This window comes from Lissotriton helveticus, chromosome 9, assembly GCF_964261635.1.
Source record: "Lissotriton helveticus chromosome 9, aLisHel1.1, whole genome shotgun sequence".
NCBI lineage: Eukaryota > Metazoa > Chordata > Amphibia > Caudata > Salamandridae > Lissotriton > Lissotriton helveticus.
Window position 1 is genome coordinate 122,242,076 of NC_136070.1, and position 12,302 is coordinate 122,254,377.

At 43.5% G+C, this 12,302-nt stretch overlaps 1 protein-coding gene across 1 annotated transcript in view; it reads right to left on the reverse strand.

The window, feature by feature from the left end:
• Nucleotides 1–12,302, reverse strand: part of VTI1B (vesicle transport through interaction with t-SNAREs 1B) — a 187,979-nt gene that overhangs the window by 53,900 nt on the left and 121,777 nt on the right. The window lies entirely within an intron of this gene.

Sequence of the window (12,302 nt, forward strand, 5' to 3'; positions counted from 1 at the left end):
CCAATAATCAGCTGCGGAACAGGAATGCAAAACATTGCATTAACATCAGTTTGTGGTGCAACATGGAAGTATTCATGCAATACATAATTGTCATCATGCAGGAGTGAAAACCGTGAATGCTGTGAGCTGATGTAGTGTGACGAATTGTAAACGTAAGTAATTCGGTTATATAGACAAAACACAATATATTAGGAGTGGCCCACATAGTGAGCACATATTAAGCCCTGTGTATTCCGGAATGCTGAGCAATGTGACATATTTGACCCGAAATAGGTGAAAGAACGCAGGTGATTGCTTTAATTATACACAGTGAGAAATTAATCAAATATCGAGACCACTTACATGGTTGTATCCTGTCAGCACTAGGTTGTACATGTGCTACAAAACAGAATCTGTAGAAAAACGTAACCGTAATTATAACGTGGTCAATTTCTTTAAAACACTTCAAAGGCAACAATTGTCGAGAGCAGCTTACCGAGTGTGTAAACGTTCGGTGGGATCCGTAAGGTTCACACGCGAGCGTTGCTGAAGCGTAACTCGAAGGCACTCGGTTAGTCGGGCGCAATATAGTGATGTCAGGAGTCACCTGACTGTGAACGAAAATGTTTAGGCTAAACAGCATGTTAGTAGCCCATATGTGAGCTAAAAACAGCGATATATAATAACGGCACATGATAAAACGGGTGTGTGAATATAAAATATATCGGGTGTCACGTGATAATAGATAATGAAGAGTTTGTAACAGATTTATATTGTTACCAAACTCAATTGTATTAATTTTATCAACCTCGGAAAGATGAAAGGCTGAGTTGACCACCACAGGATGAACCTGGGACCATGAGGTAAAAAAAATAAAACCCTTGAAGGTATACTTTAGTCCATTGATCCAGTCAATCTGGCCTGGGAAACAAATTAAATGGCACTCTGGACTTTAAGAGGAGACCAGTAAGTGGGCATGATAAGGAGGTCATCACTAAGACAGCCTGTAAGAGGGCAAAGGCATGGGTCACTCTTTGCATGGGGAGGGTGCCATCCTTTGTCCTGGCAGCAAGTAAGGCACCATCTAGAGGTCCTAGAGGTAAGAATTATCGCTTTGCCAATCCTCGAGTGTTACTCTGAAAAAGGGGACCAGAGGGAGGGTTTCACATGTGTTCTAGAGGCTTTACATTGATTATACACCATGGTTCCATATTACCATATTTGGTTTTCCCACCCAGAGTTAGGCGAGAGGACAATAACTAGGTAAAAGCTAGTGGGAAGAGAAACACAAGGCATTTGCAGGACACCCTGTTCCAACTATTCAGTATTCTGTGTGTAATGTTGCCATGAGGGCCATGTGGAAGCTATTGTGTTAGTATATAAGTGCCTTTGCGAACCAGGACAATGTATAGAAAGTTGTAGTTCAATAACCTCTTGCTCCTGAAAGTTGAAGGTTTTTCCTCCACAACAGCTTTGACTGCATCATCATCAGCACTGCAATCTCCACAAATAATACATGATGGTACAAGAGCCATGGTTTGTTGGTGAACAAGGAGGGAACAAAGCCTTGTAGCTCCCATTCCAAGGGAACTAAGCCCGGTGGCTCCCATTCCACCCTGGATAGCAGGGTGCTACAAACTTAACGTATGCAATAAAATATACTATACATATGTTCATTTATATGCAATGCTAAAACCACCTTGGGTAACAATGAAGGTCAGGTGCTAGAAAGCAACTTACATAAATAGAAAACTGTGGAAGGTGGATGAATCCACAAGGCTTGAAGTACTCTGATATAAGTGCTGAAGTAATTGACTCCAACATAACGGTCTTCAGTATACAAAGCCGAACCAGGCAACTGTGCTTGGAGAGGTCATCAAAACAGTGAAAACAAGATTTAAATCCCACTGAGCAGTAAACAAAGGAGGAAGAAAAACTTAAAACAAATCTTTTTCGAAAATGTGCCATTAGTTGCAAGCCAAACCGGGAGTCTTTATAAGGAAGGCATGTGAAGGCAAACAGGTCTGCTAGACATCCCTTAATTGTAGCCATCAACAGATCCTTCTGTGCAAGGGATAACACAAATCCTACAACATTGGAAAGGTGATATTTAAACGGCACTGCCTGCTAAGATGTATTTGGTAGTCCGTTTCCTAGCCAATAGGATGCAACATCATCCGAGACAAGATGTCTCTAGCTGACATTGCATGTGCAGGCTGTAGTATTTTACATCTGGGGTGGATGAAAGGATATTGTTGCTTCAAGAGCAAGCCTGTCTGCACGGGAGAGGAAGGCTGGTGGCAATGTGCTGTGGGCCAACAGACTTGCATACTACAACCACCGAGCCCAGTCTGGATCAATCCAAAAAAAAGATGTGCTTAATCCTTCCACAGTACTTTTGAAAGAAGACACATTGGCAGAAACAAGTACATCAGACCCCAAGACGATTCATAGGGAAGTGAAGGGCATAAAACAAAGCGAGGACACTTCCACTTCATTCGTAGGCACAGCAAAGAGATCCATAAATAGAAACCCAAATCTAGAGAAGATCGTACCAGTTACTTCAGGGTGCAGCACCCATTCATGGTCCTTGAAGGAGAGACAGCAAGCATCCTCCCTCTCAGAGAGCGGGTGCTATGTGGACCGCTAACAAGAAGATCCGCTGTTGTTGAACCCATTTTTACAGATTAATAATTTTCCATCATAGTGTCCAAGACCACACAGCGCCCTGTCTCTTAATATAACGGTGTTGTCTGACAGAATCTTAAAGCTGCTTCTCAAGCTGGAAGGGAAAAATGCCTTTATTGCAAGATCGACAACCTGAATCTCAAGCACGTTTAGGTGCAAGTGCTATTATGACGTTGATCAGAGGTCCTGGTGCGGTCAGGTCACCAAGATGGGTATTCCTGTCCAGCGAAGAGAAGTCTAAGACTTTGTTAGGCTATGTCTGCAGAGGCCTGAAAAGATGACCCACAAAAGGTTGGAGGGATAACCCAGCAGTGCAGATCCAGATAAGTGAACTAGTAGACCTGCAACAGGGAGTTGTGACTCTCTCCTGATGGTGGAGCCACTATGAACACGGACACCACTAAAGGGACTTAATCTGACATGCAGCAAAATCAGGATGCGTGGGACTACGATGTAGGACGTTACGACGCATACTTTTACAACGCCTACCTTTACAACGCAATTTTTACAATGCAGGATCCATTACAACGAATGTCTTTACAACGCATGTTTTTACATCGCAGATGCCTTTACAACGCATGCCATTACAACGTAAGTATTGGTAAGTATATAATATTTTTTTTAAATGTAATTAAAATTAATATAATTTAATTTTAATTTTACTTTAATTTTCTTTTCTTTAAATATATATATTTTTTTATAATAATTTAGGTGTTTTAAAATAATGGGTGTAAAAGTAGGGTAAGTGCTGGATAGTGTAGGGGTAAAAATTACTATTCTAACTCCAGGGGGGTGTAAAAGTAGGGTAAGTGCTGGATAATGTAGGGGTAAAAATTACTATTCTAACTCCAGGGGGGTGTAATAGTAGGGTAAGTGCTGGATAGTGTAGGGGTAAAAATTACTATTCTAACTCCAGGGGGGTGTAAAAGTAGGGTAAGTGTTGGATAGTATAGGGGTAAAAATTACTATTCTAACCCCAGGGGGGTGAAATAGTAGGGTAAGTGCTGGATAGTGTAGGGGTAAAAATTACTATTCTAACTCCAGGGGTGTGTAAAAGTAGGGTAAGTGCTGGATAGTGTAGGGGTAAAAATCACTATTCTAACTCCAGGGGGGTGAAATAGTAGGGTAAGTGCTGCATAGTGTAGGGGTAAAAATCACTATTCTAACTCCAGGGGGGTGAAATAGTAGGGTAAGTGCTGCATAGTGTAGGGGTAAAAATTACTATTCTAACTCCAGGGGGGTGAAATAGTAGGGTAAGTGCTGGATAGTGTAGGGGTAAAAATATTAATTAATAATAGAATTACTTAAATTATTTTTTTAAATAAATGATATTTTATTTCTAAATATATTAATGAATTAATATTTATTTATTTATTTTTAAATAATGAAATAACATTTTTAATATAATTATATACTTACCAATACTTACGTTGTAATGGCATGCGTTGTAAAGGCATCTGCGATGTAAAAACATGCGTTGTAAAGACATTCGTTGTAATGGATCCTGCGTTGTAAAAGTTGCGTTGTAAAAGTAGTTCGTCATAAAAGTTGCGTTGTAAAGGTTATATACCGTGGGACTATGATACCAAGCGGTAGCAAGACCTGCTGAATCGGGATCAGAGTCAGTGCTGGGAACTTCATTTTCACTAACTAGTTGCAGTACAGACTACATGGATGTGTAACCATTGGTAATGATGCCACCAACCTATAATACTTTCGGAAAGATGCATGGGGATCAAACAGTACAACTGTGAACTAATAGTTCTGGGATTCCCCATGCAGGTAAGGAATATGCTACTTACCAGTATGCATCTGTTCTTGGCATAGAGGGCTGCAGAGTGGTACATTTATGAATAGATCGCCATCTGGTGTTGGGCTCGGATGATTGCACTTTGTTTTTCTTCTGGAGAAGTCTTTGTCGTCATCGATGACTCCTCCTCTGGGTGCTAGTGCACATGGGCATCGGCTCCATCCTTAGATTGTTTTGCCATAGTAGGGTTAGATGGAGTAGTGTAGTAGAATACATAAAGATATGCCCATGTAAGTGTATCTAAGTAAGATAATGTTGGGACAGACACAGGTTTCCGGGGAGGCAGGGAGGGCATGTACCACTCTGCAGCCCTCTATGCCAAGAACAGATGCATACTGGTAAGTAGCATATTCCGTTCGAGGCATATGGGCTGCAGATGGTACATTTATGAATAGATTATACAGCAGTTACCTCCCTAGCGGTGGTCACCCGTGTCTGTCGCAACTGTTTGAAATAGAGTTTTTAATACAGCTTGGCCCACTCTGGCTTGTTGTGTAGCCTGCACATCAACACAGTAGTGCTTTGAAAAGGTATGTGGTGTAGACCAAGTTGCTGCTCTACATATGTCATCTAGGGGAATGTTCCCTAAGAATGCCATAGATGCTCCTAGCTTACGTGTAGAATGAGCTCTAGGAGGAACAGTTAATGTTCTCTTTGCTTTTATGTAACATATTTGTATACATCTTACAATCCATCTAGCAATGCCTGCTTTAGAGATAGGATTGCCTTTATGTGTTGGGGAAAATGCTACAAATAGTTGTTTAGTTTTCCTGAAATCTTGTGTCCTTTCTATATAGTACAAAATGGCCCTTTTGACATCTAGTGTATGTAGGGCCCTTTCTGCTACCGTCTGTGGCTTTGGGAAAAAGACTGGTAGTTCCACCGGTTGATTGATGTGAAATGCTGAAATTACTTTAGGCAAGAACTTTGGGTTTGTTCTAAGAACCACTTTATACTGATGTAATTGTAGGAATGGTTCTTGTATTGTCAGTGCCTGTAATTCACTTACTCTCCTGAGTGAGGTAATGGCTATAAGAAAGGCCACCTTCCATGTAAGGAATTGTATTTCGCACCTATGCATAGGTTCGAAAGGTGGTCCCATTAGTCTGGTGAGTCCTACATTGAGGTTCCAGACCGGTGAAGGTGGTAATCTTGGTGGAATGACTCTTTTAAGGCCTTCCATGAAGGCTTTTATCGCTGGCACTCTAAACAGGGATATGTGCTGCCTGTTTTGTAGGTACGCTGCTATAGCTGCTAGATGTACTCTGATAGATGTATACGCGAGATTACATTGCTGTAAGTGTAGTAAGTAGCAAATAATCTCCTTTGTTGATACGTCCAGAGGGTTGATATTATTAGTGGTGCAGTATATAGCAAACCTCTTCCACTTCGCTGCGTAGCATGCCCTGGTGGTGGGACGTCGCGCTTGCTTAATTATCTCCATGCAATTTGGGGGTAGATCTAAGTACCCAAATTCTAGGATTTCAGGAGCCAGATCGCTAGGTTCAGTTGTGTGGGATCTGGGTGCATTATTTCTCCATGGTTCTGTGTAAGGTGCATGGGTCGAATTCTTAGCTTTTGGTGTGGCACTTGTGAGAGTTGCAAGAGCGTGGTGAACCACGGTTGTCTTGCCCACGTGGGTGCTACTAGTATCATGGTCATTGAGTGTTGTTGCAGCTTTCTGACCACTAATGGGATTAGTGGGAGAGGGGGAAAAGCGTATGCAAATTTGTTGGACCAATTTATCCATAACGCATTGCCCTGCGACAGGTGGTGTGGGTACCTGGACGCGAAGCTTTGGCATTTTGCGTTCTGATGAGTGGCAAATAGGTCTATCTCTGGTTGTCCCCATCTTTGGAAGAATGGTTGCAGTATTTGTTGGTGCAGTTCCCATTCGTGTATTTGTTCCGACTGTCTGCTTAAGATGTCTGCTATCTGGTTTTGAACTCCTGGTAGGTGTTCTGCTAACAGATAGATGTTTTGAGGAATGGCCCATCTCCAAATTTCCTGCACTAGTCTGGATAGTTGGAGAGAGTGCGTCCCCCCCTGTTTTTGAATATAATACATTGCTGTCATGTTGTCTGTTCTGATCAGGACTGCTTTGTTGGTAACGTGCATTTGAAAGGCTTTTAATGCTAGAAACACTGCCAGTAGTTCTAGATGATTGATGTGCAGCCTTCTCTCCTGCACACTCCATCTTCCTTGTACTGTATATTTCTCCATATGCGCTCCCCATCCCGTGAGCGATGCGTCCGCTGTTATTCTCACCTGTGGAATTGGTTCTAGGAACGATCGCCCCTTGGCAATGTTTGTTGTGTTCCACCACTTCAGAGAGCGGTGTGTGCGGTCGTCTACCAACACCAGATCTGTAATCTGTCCTTGAGCCTGATTCCACTGTGTCGCTAAACATTCTTGTAGCGGACGCATTTGTAGTTTGGCATATGGTATTAGCAGTATGCAGGATGACATCATTCCTAATAGCTGCATGAACACTCTTGCTGTTAGTGAGTGTTGTGGCTGAAATCTTTGAATGATTGTAAGCATTGTCTGGATCCTGACTGGATTGGGGTATACTTTGGCTTTTTCTGTGTCTATAGTAGCCCCTAAATATTGTTGAACCTTGCTTGGTTGCAGGTGTGACTTTGTGTAGTTCACAGTGAACCCTAGTTGGTGTAGCATGTGAATTGTCTTCTGTGTGTTCTGAAGACATTCTTCTTGTGACTTGGCCTTTATTAGCCAGTCGTCCAAGTATGGGAAGACATGTATCTGTTGTCTTCTTAGGTGGGCTGCAACCACTGCTAAGCATTTTGTGAACACCCTTGGTGTCGTCGTGACACCAAATGGAAGGACTTTGAACTGATAGTGTTGTCCTTCTACCACAAACCTTAGGCATTTCCTGTGGGCTTTGTGAATAGGGATATGAAAGTAAGCGTCTTTTAGATCCAGTGTAGAAAGAAAGTCCCCTTTCTTCAGTAAAGGAAGTACTTGTTGGAGCGTGACCATGTGGAAATGTTCCGAATTTATGTATGCGTTGAGAGGTCTTAGGTCTAGTATTGGCCTTAGAGACCCGTCCTTTTTTGGGATTAGGAAGTATAGGGAGTATACTCCTGTCCCTTGTTGTTGCTTTGGAACCTTCTCTATGGCATGCTTTTGTAGCAGAGATAGTACTTCTTGTTTTAACAGTGTTAAGTGATCTTGTTTCATTGGACGCTGTTTGGGGGGGATGTTTGGTGGGGTAGATGTGACTTCCAGGCAATAACCATGTTGGATAATTTGTCTCACCCACCTGTCTGATGTGATGTTTTCCCAGACAGGTAGGAACTGTGATAGGCGTCCCCCGACCGGTGTTATATGGTCTGGGGGGAGCTGTATGAAGTCACTGCTTTGGGGTTGGAGAGTTGCGGTTGTTGTTGTTTCCGCGACCTCTACCCTTGTTGTCGTTACCTCTGTAACTACCTCTAGAATTACCTCTGGGTGATGTCGGTGTAAAAGAGGTTTGTTGCTGGGTTGTACCTGTATTTTTGGATCCTCCTCTATAGGTGGATCTACGAAAGGAACCTCTTTGGGTCGGCTGTTGCAATGCTCCCATTGATTTAGCCGTTTCCGTATCCTTTTTAATCTTTTCGAAGGCCTCATCTGTCCCTGTGCCGAAAAGTGTTTTCTCATCAAAAGGTTGGTTCAGTAATGAAGTTTGCACCTCTTGTTTGAACCCTGAAACCCTGAGCCATGCATGTCTCCTTAACATAACGCTTGTGTTTATGGATCTTGCTGCAGTGTCTGCCGCGTCTAGGGCGCACTTGATTGAAGTGTTAGTAATTAACTTCCCTTCCTGTTCGGATCCGATGTTTTCGGTGTAGAGTGTGTCTTCGGTGTCGAGGGTGTTTGACGTCGAAGCGTGTTTCGGTGCCGACATGGACTGTTTCGACTTCGAGCTGTCCTTGTTATGGAGCTTCGGTGTCGATGTCGGGGTGGGTCGTTTATCGGAACCACCATGATGGGAGACCGAGTGTTTCGGTTTCGGTTTCGTTGCCGGGCCCGAAGGCGGGGCGTCTGAAACTTTTTTCGGTTGTCTGACCGGGCTCGAGGGTGGGGTCGACACCGTGCGGGGTCTGTTCTTTGGTAAAGGGACGTCGTCACTCACGGTTTGTTGGACGTCGATTTCCTCGACGTCGGACTCGTCCGCTTCTGACCCCGCCTCGTCGCCCTCTTCTTCCTCCTCTTCTGGGTGCTGGTGCTGGTCCTCGAACAGCTCCGGGATTGCTTGCGACTGCATTCTCGATACCTCGTGTCTTCGGGCTCGACGGTTTCTAATCGTCGATTTTGAGGAAAATGCTGCACAGGCCTCAGTCCCTGGATTCGTGTTCAGGGGACAAGCAGAGGTTGCACACCTCGTGTAGGTCCTTGTGTGGGAACTTAGCACCACACGTTGGACATTTTTTGAATGGAGTCCTTTCCATGGACTCCGGGCTGGACTACGTCGAGCTGGTCTTCTCGTAGTCGTTGTTCTTCGAAACGCGTCGAGATGGAAGTGTAGTCGCGTTTGATAACAATACTGTCGAATTGGAGATGGTTACGCGCCGAATTTAACTGTCTTTATCGAAGTCGATCCGGAGCACTTCGATCCTCATCCGAACCCGATGGCGGAAAAAAACAATCTAAGGATGGAGCCGATGCCCATGCGCACTAGCACCCAGAGGAGGAGTCATCGATGACGACAAAGACTTCTCCAGAAGAAAAACAAAGTGCAATCATCCGAGCCCAACACCAGATGGCGATCTATTCATAAGTGTACCATCTGCAGCCCATATGCCTCGAACTGTCTATTACTGAAAAAAAATGAAACCTAGAAACAAGTATCCTGAAGAACCAAGGGTGCCAACCAATCTCGCTAATTCAGGGTCAGTAAGACTCGGCTCAAGCACCTGCCCTGATGAAAGAACAAGCACGATGGGTGAAAGAAGTAATGAAAGAGGCAAGTGTAGATATCTCTATGTTTGGAGCACACTCCTCTAACGTCCCATAAGGCTGCATATTTTGCAGAAGGTGGGTTTAGTACTCGCATACTATTTTTAGTCAAAAGATTTTGTCCTAAGGAAATTCAGTCTATAAGGTCATGACCTGCTGCAATAGCCGATCTGTAAAAATTAAGTCTTGATGTGAATAGCTTGGATAAATAATTAATGACATGTACTTGATCAGTTGAAGCAGGATTGTAATGCCGCCGAAGACACCAGCGAACCCATTTCTCCCAGGCCAGTCTATATGTGTTCCTTGTGACATGTGACATGGACACCGATAAGAGTTTGAAAGTGTTGCCAAAAGGTCGGGGTTTGCCACTGTCTCCTGAAATCCTCCAGGCCAACAGTGTTAAAAGGCCCTGCTCTACAAGTGAGTGTGGCTCACCTTCTGGGTCTGTAATTATCTCCCTGAAAATTGGGCTTAAGATTAGTTAATCTATGCTCATTTCCAAAAGGATTGGGAGCCAGGCCTGTGACCTCCAGAGAAGAGTTATCACTACTATGTCCTCCTTGCTGCTGCGTGTGTGTACCAGGAATATTGGTAGCATGACAAATGGAAGGCATCCACTCCCTGGGCTTGAGAATCTGGCCTCCAGCTGGTGTAGTTTGGTAGTTGGATGTTCAGCCTGTCTGCGAAGAGGTCAACCCCGAAAGATCTCCATCTCATCTGGCTATCGAGGAAGATTCCCCTGTTCAACCTCCAATTACTGGAGTCCTTGAAGTTTCGGGAGAACCAATCCGTAACACCATTGTTTAACCCCGGGATATGTTCTGCCACTACTGAAATCCCCTTGCTTAAGCAGTAACCCAAAAGGTCTTGGCCAAGTTCGCTAGTCCCTTGGAGTGAGGGCTTCCCATCTTGTTCACATATCTGACTGCAGAAACGTCCATGCATAACATTACAAAACATTTCATTGTGTCCTTAGCGAAGCAACAAATTGTGAAAGAACCTGCTAGTAAGTCTAAGCAATTGATGTGCAATTCCTTCTCTTGATCTGTCCAACGCCCTCCTTTTGATGAGTCGCCACATCTCGCACCCCATCCCTCTAAACTCGCATACGATTCTATCACTATCTCTGGTTCTTCTCCCATAATGTTCTTCATAAGACAATTTGCTATTACCTTATGGTACTCAAAGTTTGTTTAAAAAAGAAATCTCTGGTTCTTCTCCAAAAATGGCTCTGCCATTTCATGCTTCTGCATTCTTCAGCCACCATGCTAGTTCCTTCTTGAAATCTGGGTCTAGACACACTGTTTGAGAATAGGATTGGTTTGTTCTCAAAGCTTTTGCTTTGAGTCTTTGTAGTGCTTGGTAGTATAAGGGGGCCTGGGTATATCGCTTGGATTGTTGAAGACAGGAGACCTAGGATCCTTGCTAGAGCCCTCAGGGGAAATTCTTTTCTCAATAGGATCTTTCTTAATTCCATGCAAAGTTTTTGTAGCTTCTCCCCTGGTAATTTCAATTCTGTCTGTATAGTGTTTACGACAAATCCCAAGAATTGCATTTCCTGACATGGTAAAATGCTAGATTTTTTTTTGTTTATGACAAAATGTTTGTGTCATGTTGCCTCGGCAAAGAATCTTGGTGCCAAAGTTGACAAAAAGCTGTCCTTCAATCTCCAGGTTAACAGGACCGTGTCATTTTGCTTCAGGGTTATAAGGACCAATAGGAAGATATTTAAGTTTCTTTCTCTTTCTGCGTGGAAGCAAGCAGCAGTGGCATTGATCTCATCCAAGATGGATTATTGCAATGCCCTTTATCTAGATATAAATAGGGCCTCCATCAATAAGCTGCAACTTGTTTAGAATGCGCCAGCAAGACTGGTCTTAGATGTTTGGCAGTGGCTTCCAGCGGAGAAACTAATTCTGTTCAAGGCCCTACGTATTGTTCATAGGTACCTCCTAACTCAGGACCAAAGGGAATTAGACACCTCTTCCAATGATATGTCCCCACTAGACAACTGTGTTCTGCCAGTAAGAATCGTATGGTTGTCCCCAGGAGGGTAAGATGATGAGGGAGAGGCTTTGCTGAAGCAGCTTCTAAGCTTTGTAATACGCTCACTCGAGTTGCATCTTCCTTTTCACAAGTCCTTGAAGACCTGACTTTTTGCCTTGTAATGGTCCATTATTGAGGGCTTATGTTCCTGCCAGATAGTTGAACCGATTGAGCGTCTTGATGCCTTCGGACATTTGTTTGCGCTTTATAAGTTGGTCATTCATTCATTCAAAACCCAGGCGTTCTAAGAGGTTTATGGAAAGTTCTGTGGTAAGTGAAACCATCTCCCTGTATTGGACCATAATTAGAATATCGTCTAGATATAGGATTAGTCTTACTCTTTTTGTTCTGAGCCAACCAGCTATGGGTCGAAGCACCTTGGTGAAACACTAAGGGGCAGAGAAAAGTCTGAACGGGAGGCTGCAAAATTGCCACAGTTTGCCCATCCAGGTAAATTGGGGGTACTTTTGATGTGGTTGACAAATTGGTATAGTCAAGTATGCATCTTTTAGGTCTAGTCGGATTAGCCAGTGCCCTTTCCATGATATATCTCTTAGGAGGTGTAATCCTTCCATTTTGTAATGGTGGTAGGTCACCCACTCGTTCAGCTCTTTTAGGTTTATTACTGGCCTTATCCCTGTGTCTTGCTTTTCCACTAAAAAGATGTTGCTGATGAAGCCCAGCTCTGTTCCCTCTTCAATTGACCCTTTGTCAATAGATCCTTTACCTCTTGTGAAACTAGGGCTGAGTCTTCCTGTGAGAAGATCATTTCCGAAGAAATTTTCCTTTGCATTGGTGTACCTATGAATTG